Source organism: Pongo abelii, chromosome 1, assembly GCF_028885655.2.
Source record: "Pongo abelii isolate AG06213 chromosome 1, NHGRI_mPonAbe1-v2.0_pri, whole genome shotgun sequence".
Classification (NCBI taxonomy): domain Eukaryota; kingdom Metazoa; phylum Chordata; class Mammalia; order Primates; family Hominidae; genus Pongo; species Pongo abelii.
This window is the reverse complement of record NC_071985.2, coordinates 4309790-4322244: the sequence shown is the minus strand read 5'-3', so window position 1 is coordinate 4322244 and position 12455 is coordinate 4309790. Positions and strand designations below refer to the sequence as shown.

General features: G+C 48.6%; 1 long non-coding RNA gene across 1 annotated transcript in view; it reads right to left on the bottom strand.

Annotated features, from left to right (window-relative positions):
* Positions 1 to 2441: 2441 nt before the first annotated feature.
* The window catches only part of LOC129058184 (uncharacterized), a 35923-nt gene continuing 25909 nt past the window's right edge, over positions 2442 to 12455 (bottom strand). The window contains exons 2-3 of the long non-coding RNA XR_008523137.1: positions 7471 to 7575; positions 2442 to 2617 (exon numbers count right to left, since the gene is read on the bottom strand). This is a non-coding gene — a long non-coding RNA (uncharacterized LOC129058184). The remainder of the gene's footprint in view (positions 2618 to 7470; positions 7576 to 12455) is intronic.

The window sequence follows — 12455 nt, the reverse complement described above, 5'->3', positions numbered from 1 at the left end:
TTATAATCCTGGAGAAAATAAACATTTCATTTATAAGACATGACAGATGCTTGGTAAGTACTCCAGATACTGTAGGTGCTCAGTTCAAGTCTGTTAATGAATGCAGACTTGTTCATTACATTAAGTAAAAATGTAAAAGCAAGCAGGGTATGTATTAGTGTTCTCCAGAGAAACAGAACTAATAGGGAATGGATATAGATATAGATGTTTCAGTCCATTTTTTTGTCGCTTAGAAAAGAATACCTAAAACTGGGTAATTTATTTTTTTATTTGTATTTATTTATTTTTGAGACAAAGTTTTGCTCTTGTCGCCCAGGCTGGAGTGCAGTGGTGCGATCTCGGCTCACTGCAACCTCCACCTCCCGGGTTCAAGCAATTCTTTTGCCTCAGCCTCCCAAGTAGCTGGGACTACAGGCACCCACCACCACGCCTGGCTAATCCATTCATGAAGGCAGAGTTCTCATGACCCAATCACCTCTTAAAGTCTCCACTTCTCAATACTGCCACATTGGGGGTTAAATTTCAATGTAAGTTTCAGAAGGGACAAATATTCAAACCATAGCAATAGATGTATAAAGAGATTTTTTATAAGGAATTGGCTCACACAATTATGGAGGTCAAGAAGTCCCAAGATCTGCAGTTGGCAAGCTGGAGACTCAGGAGAGTTGTTAGTGAAGTTTTTTGTTTTTGGTTTTTGGGGGGTTTTTTTTGAGACAGAGTCTGACTCTGTCACCCAGGCTGGAGTGCAGTGGCATGATCTCAGCTCACTGCAACCTCCGCCTCCTGAGGCTGAGATTCTCCTGCCTCAGCCTCCCAAGTAGCTGGGACTACAGGCATATGCCACCACACCCAGCTAATTTTTGTATTTTTAGTAGAGACGGGGTTTCACCATGTTGGACAGGCTGGTCTTGAACTCATGAACTCAAGTGATCCACCTGCCTCAGCCTCCCAAAGTGCTGGGATTACAGGCGTGAGCCACCATGCCTGGCCAATGATGAAGATTTAATCCAATGTTTGGTAGGCTCAAGACCCAGGAAGAGCTGATGTTTTAGTCTGAGTCCAAAGGCAGGAAAAACAGTCAATCAGGCAGGAGGAATTTTTTGACTCTTGGGAGGAGCAGCCTTTTGTTATATTTAGGCCTTCAGCTGATTGGATGAGGCCCACCAACATTGGGAAGGGCAATCTGCTTTATTTAGTCCACAAATTCAAATGTTAATCACATCCACAAATACCCTTACAGACACACAGAATAAGGTTTAACCAAATGTCTGGGGTCCCTGTGGCCCAATCAAATTGACACATAAAATTAACCATCACAAGGTACAACACTGAATTCCAATTCTATAAAATATAAACTCAGGCAAAATTAATATATTCTGTAACAATTAAAGTCAGGAGAGTGTCTGCTCTGGAGAGAAACAGAAGGGGCTTGAAGGGCTTCTGGTTATTGGTAATGTCTTATTTCCTGATTTGATGTTGGTTATACAGGTATGTTCACCTTGTGAAAATTTATGGAGCTATCCACTAGGGATTTATGCCCTTTTCTGAATGTATACTATGCTTCAATTCAACATTATTTGTTTGTTTGTTTGTTTATTGAGACAGAGTCTTGCTCTGTCATCCAGGCTGGAGTGCAGTGGTGCGACCTCGGCTCACTGCAACTTCCACCTCCTGAGTTCAAGTGATTCTCCTGCCTCAGCCTCCCAAGTATCTGGGATTACAGGTGTGTACTACAATGCCTGGCTAATTTTTGTAATTTTAGTAGAGATGGGTGTTGGGAACAGGCCCCCAAACCTGGCCATAAACTGGCCCCAAAACTGGCCATAAACAAAATCTCTGCAGCACTGTGACATGTTTGTGATGGCCATGACGCCCACGCTGGAAGGTTGTGAGTTTAATGGAATGAGGGCAAGGAACACCTGGCCCACCCAGGGCAGAAAACCGCTTAAAGGCATTCTTAAACCACAAACAATAGCATGAGCAATCTGTGCCTTAAGGACATGCTCCTGCTGCAGATAACTAGCCAGACCCATCCCTTCATTTCGGCCCATCCCTTTGTTTCCTGTAAGGAATACTTTTAGTTAATCTATAATCTATAGAAACAATGCTTATCACTGACTTGCTGTCAATAAATATGTGGGTAAATCTCTGTTCGGGGCTCTCAGCTCTGGAGGCTGTGAGACCCTGATTTCCCACTCCACACCCTATATTTCTGTGTGTGTGTCTTTAATTCCTCTAGTGCCACTGGGTTAGGGTCTCCATGACCGAGCTGGTCTCGGCAGACGGGTTTCACCGTGTTGCCCAGGCTGGTCTCAAACTCGTGGCCTCAAGCAATCTGCCTGCCTCAGTCTCCCAAAGTGCTGGGATTACAGGCATGAGCCACCGTACCCGGAAATTCAACATATTTTACTGGGGTGATGGGAGTGGGCATGTGGAATGTCTTAGGAGATAACATTGCTATAAATTCCTTCCAACAAGCTTACGTTTTCTTGGCTAGAATTCTTCAGCCTCTCAGAATCCCTGGATAGGAAGTTGGATCATGCAGCTCCTGTCTGGGTTCCATTAAGTTAAAGCTCAGTTAGTTCGAGAGGCATCTCTTTTGCCTCAAGAGAATTTCCTGAAAGGAATGACAACAGTGAGCTCTGGCTATGGGACCCTCACTGCCAAAAGCACAGGAGCCCAGTCCAATCACAGCAGGTGCCAAACCTATCAATCTAGGAAAAGGTGACCTAGCTGAGGTCACATCACGCAAGAACCTTGCAGCCATTGGTTCCTTCCATTTTTGTTGCTGTCATGCTTTCTCAGTTTCCTTCTGAACATTGTTGCTTTGAAATTTCTGGGCGGCAAGAAACTGATGTAAGACCTGATTCCTATCTGATTCGGTGGGAAAACCACAGCCCCAAAGGGAGTTTTGGTGGATTTTTTTGAAGACATGTTGCCCAAAGGATTTTTTTTTTCCTCCTAGTTTTTTCAAGTGCATATTCTTTGAGACCCAATCCTCTGGCACCCAGTGAAGTAGAGATCCACTGATTAGGTTAACCAAGGCAGAGAACTGATCTAAATGATTTGGGCTCCAAATTAAAATTTTGATCTGAATCCAGTGCCTTGTTAAAATTCTTCACATTGAGCTTCGCCTTGCATTTGGTAGAACATTTATTTAGGCATTGTGTCATATGATGGGAAAAGGTTGACATGGTTTAGGATTCCGGCTCAGCCACCCACTTGCTGAGTAACCATTGGTAGATGATTTAACCTCTTTGAGGCTGTTTTCTCAAACTCAGTATTGTGGGATGAAGTAAAATGTGTATATGAGGCTGGGCATGGTGGCTCATGACTGTAATCTTGCACTTTGGAAGGCTAAGGCGAAAGGATTTCTTGAGCCCAGGATTTCAAAACCAGCCTAGGCAACATAGTGAGACACAATCTCTACAAAAAATTATTAATAAAAAATTAGCCAGGGCCAGGTGTGATGGCTCACGCCTATAATCCCAGCACTGTGGGAGGCCAAGGTAGGCAGATCAGTCAGGAGTTTGAGACCAGCCTGGCTGATATGGTGAAACCCCATCTCTACTAAAAAATACAAAAATTAGCAGGCATGGTGGCATGCACCTGTAATCCCAGCTACTTGGGAGGCTGAGGCAGGAGAATCGCTGGAACCCGAGAGGTGGAGGTTGCAGTGAGATGAGATCGCACCACTGCTCTTCAGCCTGGGCGACAGAGCGAGACTTCATCTCAAAAACAAAAACAAAAACAAAACAAAAAAAAAACATTAGCCGGGCATGGTGGTGCACACCAGTAGTCTCAGCTACTTGGGAGCATGAGGTGGGAAGATTGCTTTAGCCCAGGAGGTTGAGGTGGCAGTGAGCCAGGTTTGCACCATGGCACTCTAGCCTGAGCAACAGAGTGAGACTATGTCTCAAAAAAATAAATAAATAAGTAACATACATGCAAAGTGCCTAAACCACTTTAGTTACTCAGGTAAGTCATAAACATTCATCATCATCATATTTCAATATCCTATGAAGTCAGTGTAGACCTGGCCTAATGCAGTCAAAGTGGTTTAACTCAAAAAGTACATTAACGTCTTTATTCCATGGTAAGTGTGTAGCTTTGCAGCCCACAGGAGACATTTAAATAGAATCTAGACAACGTTCAGATCATCAACAGGTTTTGAATCTCCCAGATTAGAATATTTGTGATTATGTGAGCTTGACATCAATTAAATGGAATAAATAAAATGTTCATTGCTCTGTTGCCCAGGCTGAAGTGCAATGGCACAATTACAGCTCACTGCAGCCTCGACCTCCCAGTCTCAAGTGATCCTCCTACCTCAGCCTCCTGAGTATCTGGGAACACGGCATGCACCACCATGCCCAGCTAATTTTTGTGTATTTTGTAGAGATAGAGTCTTGCTCTGTTGCCCAGGCTGGTCTCAAACTCCTGGGCTCAAGGGATCCTCCCACCTCAGCCTCCCAAATCACAGGCATAAGCCACCACACCCAGCCATTCTAATAACTTTGGTGTGTCTGGCTTGATGTTTATATTATATTTGATTGATCTTTTTGATGACATGAGTGGGTGGTAGAAAAGAGAGTATTTACTTGTGTTTTGATGAACTGGTGGATTTTTCTAATTTTGAAAAATATAGTTCACAATAACATAATTCAAAAATATCTAATAAATGTGTTTTAGAATGGCTATTGATAGTGAAGAAATCTTATGGGTTAGGGGTGTTTCACACTGATTTATTTGTATTGCTGACCTTAGAAAAATTAATTTCTGGACCAGGAGTGGTGTCTCACGCCTGTAATCCCAGCACTTGGGGAGTCCCATGCGGGTGGATCACTCGAGGCCAGCCTGGCCAACATGGTGAAACCGTGTCTCTACTAAAAATACAAAAATTATCTGGGTATGGTGGCACGTGCCTGTAATTTCAGCTACTCGGGAGGCTGAGGCAGGAGAATCGCTTGAACCTGGGAGGTGGAGGTTGCAGTGAGCTGAGATTGTGTGCCACTGCACTCCAGCCTGGGCAACAGAGCAAGACACCATCTCAAAAACAAAAAAAGAAAGAAAAAAATTAATTTCTGGCCAGGTGCAGTGGCTTACCCCTGTAATCCCAGCGCTTTTGGAGGCTGCGGCAAGAGGATTGCTTGAAGCCAAGAGTTCAAGACCAGCCTGGGCAACAAAGCGACACCTCTGTCTCCATAAAAATATAAATAAATAAATAAATCAGCCAGGTAGGGTGGTGTGTGCCTGTAGTCCCAGCTACTCAGGAGGCTAAGGCAGGAGGATTGCTTGAGCCTGGGAGTTTGAGGTTACAGTGAGCTATGATCACAACACTGCACTCCAGCCTAGGTGACAGAGTAAGACCTAGTTTCTTTTTTTTTTTTTTTAATTAAGTATTTATTGATCATTCTTGGGTGTTTCTCGGAGAGGGGGATATGGCAGGGTCATAGGATAATAGTGGAGAGAAGGTCAGGAGATAAACACATGAACAAAGGTCTCTGGTTTTCCTAGGCAGAGGTCCCTGCGGCCTTCCGCAGTGTTTGTATCCCTGGGTACTTGAGATTAGGGAGTGGTGATGACTCTTGAAGAGCATGCTGCCTTCAAGCATCTGTTTAACAAAGCACATCTTGCACCGCCCTTAATCCATTTAACCCTGAGTTGACACAGCACATGTTTCAGAGAGCACGGGGCTGGGGGCAAGGCCATAGATCAACAGCATCCCAAGGCAGGAGAATTTCTCCTAGTCAGAACAAAATGGAGTCTCCTATGCCCACCTCTTTCTACACAGACACAGCAACAATCTGATCTCTCCTTCCTTTCCCCACACTTCCCCCCCTTCTTTTCAACAAAACCGCCATCGTCCTCATGGCCCGCTCCCGATGGTCGCTGTCTCTTCGGAGCTGTTGGGTACACCTCCAAGACAGGGCGGCCGGGCAGAGGCGCTCCTCACGTCCCAGACAGGGCGGCCGGGCAGAGGCGCTCCTCACTTCCCAGATGGGGCGGCTGGGCAGAGGCGCTCCTCACTTCCTCCCAGATGGGGTGGCCGGGCAGAGGCGCTCCTCACCTCCCAGACGGGGCGGCCGGGCAGAGGCACTCCTCACATCCCAGACGGGGCGGCCGGGCAGAGGCGCTCCTCACCTCCCAGACGGGGTGGCCGGGCAGAGGTGCTCCTCACTTCCTCCCAGATGGGGTGGCAGCCAGGCAGAGGCGCTCCTCACTTCCCAGACGGGGCGGCGGCCGGGCAGAGGCGCTCCTCACCTCCCAGACAGGGCGGCCGGGCAGAGGCGCTCCTCACCTCCCAGACAGGGCGGCCGGGCAGAGGCGCTACTCACCTCCCAGACAGGGCGGCCGGGCAGAGGCGCTCCTCACCTCCCAGACAGGGCGGCCGGGCAGAGGTGCTCCTCACTTCCCAGACGGGGCGGCCGGGCAGAGGCGCTCCTCACATCCCAGACGGGGCGGCCGGGCAGAGGCGCTCCTCACCTCCCAGACAGGGCGGCCGGGCAGAGGCGCTCCTCACTTCCTCCCAGACGGGGCTGCTGGGCAGAGGCGCTCCTCACATCCCAGACAGGGCGGCCGGGCAGAGGCGCTCCTCACTTCCCAGATGGGGTGGCCGGGCAGAGGTGCTCCTCACCTCCCAGACGAAGACCCAGTTTCTTAAAAAAAAATAACAGCTGGGCGCGGTGGCTCACACCTGTAATCCCAGCACTTTGGGAGGCCGAGGCGGGTGGATCACAAGGTCAGGAGTTCAAGACCAGCCTGGCCTACATACTGAAACCCCGTCTCTACTAAAAATACAAAAAATTAGCCAGGCGTGGTGGCGGGTGCCTGTAATCCCAGCTACTTGGGAGGCTGAGGCAGGAGAATCACTTGAACCTGGGAGGTGGAGGTTGCAGTGAGCAGAGATTGTGCCACTGCACTCCAGCCTGGGCGACAGAGCAAGATTCCATCTCAAATAAAATAATAATAATAACAAAAGAAATTAATTTCCTTCACAGTAGTTTACCAAGTGTGACAGCAAAAGTACTGAGGTTAACAAGCATTTTGGAAATGTGATTTCTGAATAAAGTAATGAGCTTTTTTTTTCTTTGCACGTAGAGAGAAACTTTCTCTTTGTGAAATTTCATGTCAGATAAACCCAAGGTATAAGCTGAAATAAAAACAATTATGTAATCGCTCTTCTTCATCTTATCTCCTTTTTAAGGAATATAAACTATTGGTAATATACTAGTGAGAATTCTAATGTGTGAGTCATAACCTGTGAATCATGGTAACGCATCAGAAGGCTCTGATTGAGAAAACTGAATTATAGTCCTCTTCCTGCACTAAAATAATAACCTCCTCCCACAGGGGCTCAAAGAAAAACATGGTTTTCCAGCAATGAACTTTAACTTCTCTTCTTTATTTTTTCCTGGTTTGATTTTTATGGGAATCTGGTCTAGGATGGCTGGCTCCTCTAAGACTTACGTTATTTAGAGTCGTCTTCCATACAGGGTGTAATTCTTGCGCTCACAGTCTCTCTCTCTCTCTCTCTCGCTCTCTCATCTTTCTTGTACTTATTTGCTGTTATTTCTACAAAGATAAGAAAATAACAGGTAACCTGTTTTTACAGCGTACAGTTTACAAAGCACTTTCATAAGTATCTCATTTGAGCATCTTAGCAGCTTTATAGAAAAACATAAATTATTACTCATTTCTACAGATTGGGAAACCTAGGCCCAAGAGAGGTAAGTGACTTCCCAAAGTACAATGCCTCTTGATATCAAGTCGAGTAAATCAAATCCCTCTTCAGCTTGGTGGACACCACCCCGCATGGTTATCACAGCAGGAAGATGGAGGGTGGGTGGTAAAATGCTAACACAGTGAGAGCACTAGACTTTCTTTTATGGCAAAGAGCACAGTCACTTACAGAGATGTTTGTGCCATGCAGGAGACAGCACGGCTGACTTCCAGGTGGAGTTAGGAGCTGCCCAGGTCTGCAGGTCCCCAGGGAGGGACAGCTTTGGAGGACACCCAGGCAAACTGAGGATTCCAGCAGACACAAGAAACTCACCTCAGCTGCTCTAATGGGGTGGTGGCCAGCGGGGTTAAACCTATCTATCTTGCCCCCCAAAACACACCCTCCTCAGCCGCCTATCCTGGGACAGGACACACCCCTCTTGGCTCCCCACCCACAAGTTACTAGCATGAAACAAACCCAGCGAACTCCTGTGAATTCAAGGAAAGGGAAAGCTAGTTTTCTAGGCATAGGGTCCTGCAGTGGGGCCGGGCTTCCAGCCTGGCTGTGCTTCAGGGCTGCACACTCACACAAAATGTCTCATTGAGTAGATGACTCGTTCACTCAAGAACCAGCCATCGATGGCCTATGGTTACAGAATGGAAGACACAGTGAAGCAGGGGGAATTATAAATGGGGTGCTCAATGTAAACCAGATTGTTTGTTTTGCCCCTCTCCCGTTTCTCTCATCTGTCCTTCTTGTCCTTTATGCCCCAATGGCACCTGTGGGGTCCCTTCCCCAAGCAAAGCTGCTGGCACCTACACACAGAGAGCATGACGCTCACTAGAGGCTCTCCAGGAGGACAGAAGTACCCACAGGAGCACCAGTCAGTGTAGCCTGAGCAAACCTGACTGCCCAGGCCCAGAACCTCCACCCCTCCCCTCTCAGCCACCCAGAGTCATACCCTTAACCTCATCATTATCCACACCTACAGCCCCTACACCTGCTCTCCAACCACTCTATCTGTCCAGCTCACTCCTTCAGCCCCCCAATTCCAGCAACCCTATGAGCCCACCAAGACCTACAGTCCTGCCCTATAGAGACCTCACCACCTTCTCACTGTCCCCCAGCCCCCACGTCCTCCCCTCCCTCCTGATCCAATCACTACGGTCATTCATCTGCTTATACCCCCCGACTTCTTCACCTCTCTCTCGCTTTGAGGTTCTCTCCTGATGAAACCACAACCCTGGTTAAATGGAACTCTCCAGCCGCTCTGGGCCTGCATCACCCCATGGCTAGAGAACAAACTCAGTCACTCTCTGTTCACCCTTTGCATTGCTGACAAAATCCAGTGGGCCCCGAATGATGCTGCACAAACATATTACACTTCTCTTGTCTTTTCTCTCTCCCACTCTCCCAGGTGATGATTTCATACCTTCTCTTCTCTCCCTACACCTTCAACACCTCCTCCCCCTCCTCCCTCTCAGCAACTTTGCTTCCTATGTCACCAAGAACATCACAGCCATCAGAAAAGAGCTCCTACGCGCTCTCACCAGCGCGTCCACCCACCCCCCGCATCTGTGTCCGAGTACTCAACCTTCTTCCCGCAGCGTGGGTGAGCTGCCCTGCCCCCGCCAGCCCCTCCGTGGGATGGGATCCCAGCCCCTGTGACCCACTAGCGGACATCGCTCCTGCCGCTCTGTCTTCTCTCTCCTGCACCTCCACATTTTCCTTCTCGATTGAATTAGTCCCATCAGCTCATAAACCTACTGTATTTCTCCCATCTTAAGAAGAAAAAAAAAACAGCTCACTTCACTTCACTTCCCCCTCCAGCTTCCACTCCGCTTCTCTACCTTCTTTTACAACAAAACTCCTTGAAAGAATGGAGGCCGCTCTTCTTCCACTGCCTCTGATTTCTCTCCTCCGGTCCTCACTCGAATTCACCACAGCTGGGCTTTTGCCCCCATCATGCCACTAAATCGGTGTTGAGGTCACTGGTGAATTCCACAGTCACCTGTCGGCCCTCTTCTTGCTTGACCCGTTGGTGACATGACATGCAACTGACGCTGTCTCCTCCTTCAACCGCTTTCTTCTCTCGGTTTCCAGGATGCTGCCCACTCCTGGTTCTCCTCCTGCCTTTCTAGACACCCTCTCTCAAGCACTTTTGTTGGTTTTGTTGGTGGTGGTGGTTTTGAGACAAGATCTTGCCTTGTCACCCAGGATGGAGTGCAGTGGCCCAATCAAAGCTCACTGCAGCCTTGACCTCCCGGGCTCAAGTGATCCTCCCACTTCGGCCTCCCAAGTAGCTGGGACCACAGGTGCCCACCACCACACCTGGCTAATTTTTAAATATTTAATAGAGATGAGGTCTCGCTATGTTGCCCAAGCTGGCCTCAAGCCATCCCCCGACCTCCGCCTCCTAAAGTGCTAGGATTACAGGCGTGAGCCGCCATGCCCGGCCTTGTTGGTTCTTTTCCTGTCCTCCTATCCTTGACTAAAGTGCTGGGATTACAGGCGTGAGCCACCACGCCCGGCCTTGTTTGTCTTCTTCCTGTCCTTGAACTCTAACTGTCAGTGTGCTCCAGGGCTCAATCCTCCCACGTTCTCTTGCATACCTGTAGTCAATGCTGAGGAAATCTCAGCTTGTCTTATGGCTTTAAATACTGCATATCTGATGGTGTAGATGGATATAATGGATATAATGATGATTCTCTGATTTTTTTTGGAGACGGAGTCTTGCTCTGTCGCCCAAGCTGGAGTGCAGTGGTGCGATCTCGGCTCACTGCAACCTCTGCCTCCCGGGTTCGAGTGATTCTCCTGCCTCAGCCTGCCAAGTAGCCCAAGTAGCTGGGATTACAGGCACCCGCCACCATGCCCAGCTAATTTTTGTATTTTTAGTAGAGATGGGATTTCACCATGTTGGCCGGGCTGGTCTCGAACTCCTGACCTCAAGTGATTCACCTGCCTTGGCCTCCCAAAGTGCTGGGATTACAGGCATGAGCCACCGCTCCCGGCCTGATTCTCTAATTTTTATCTTCAGGGAGACCCTTTCCCCTGAGCTCCACACCCACCTACCCACTGCCATTAGACGATGGGTGTCTCCAGCCTCACGGAGCTCCCAGTTCTCCACTCAGCCGGCCTTTTGGCAGTCTCCCCATTTCAGTTCAAGGCAACTTTATCCTTCTAGTTGCTCAGACCAAAGACATTCCTCAGCTTGCATTCTCTCATCCCACGCAGCCAGCTCATTAGGAAGTCTAGCTGGCAATACCTTCAAAATACATCCAAACCCAATTCCTTTCCATCTCCCCCACTGCCACCATCATTCCTCACCTGGGTTACTTCAATAGTGTCCTAACAGGTCCCACGGCTCTGTCTTCGCCCCGCTGCAACCTACTCTCAGCAGTTTTCAGAAAGATCTGATTCAATTATCTCACTCCCCTCCTTAAAAGCCTTCTCTAAATGCATTTTCAGTTAGAGAAAAGCCGTAGACCTTAGCGTGGGCCTGCAGCCCCTAGCTGACTCTGCCTCTTATCTCTCCGCGCTCTTCCCTGCTGAGCCCCATCCCCTCTGCTGCAGCCACACTGACCCCCTTGAGCACACGCCAGGCTTTAGGGCTGGTCCTTTCCACTCCGTCTGCCTGGGCTGCTCTGCCCCCAGACGGGCTGCTCTAAAAAGGCTCACCCTTCTCCAGCATTTCTTATTCACCCTGCCTGCTATTTTTTTCTCCTTAGCACTACTGCCATCAAACATACTATATGCGGCTGGGTGCAGTGGCTCACACTTGTAATCCCAGCACTTTGGGAGACCAAGACACGTGGATCACTTCAGGTCAGGAGTTCAAGACCAGCCTGGCCAACATGGTGAAATCCTGTCTCTACTAAAAATACAAAAGTTAGCCAAGCGTGGTGGCAGGTGCCTGTAATCCCAACTATTTGGGAGGCTGAGGCAAGAGAATCGCTTGAACCTGGGAGGTGGAGGTTGCAGTGAGCCGAGATCATGCCATTGCACTCCAGCCTGGGCAACAGAGCAAGATTTTGCCTCTAAATAAATAAATAAGTAAATAACATATGCTGTACTTACTAACCTTGTTAACTGTCTGTCTCCCCTCTAAAATGCCATTGGGAGTGGGGGTTTTTTCTGTTTGGGTCACTGCCATGTCCCGATGTCCACGGGCGTTCACGGCAGCCACGTGGCGAGTGCCCACAAATGTGTGCAGTTTCATGGACAGGAAGGTCTAGGCTGAAGCAAGTGGGATGATCCCACAGCCTGACTATCTTAGTAGGCACCCATGAGGATGGTGTTCAGAGCCCTCACCCTCATGTACTGCAGAGACATGACTGCAGCCCGGCCCCTCTCCGACTCCCTTCCTTCAAGTCACTGCAGAAACAGCAAGGCAGTGAAGAGCGTCACGAGGGAGCCAGCAGGGCCCGGGCTGACCTTAGCCTCTGACACTTCGGATTTTCATGCTGGGAAAAACATTTCATCTCTCTAAACCTCAGTTTGTTTTTTTTTTGTCTTTGTTTTTTTTTGTTTTTTTGAGACCTAGTCCACTCTGTTGCCCAGGCTGGAGCACAGTGGTGTGATCTCGGCTCACTGCAACCTCCACCTCCCGGGTTCAAGCTATTCTCCTGCCTCAGCCTTTCAAGTACCTGGGATTACAGGCATGTGCCATCACACCCGGCTAATTTTTGTATTTTTAGTAGAGATGTTGTTTCACCTTGTTGGCGGGGCTGGT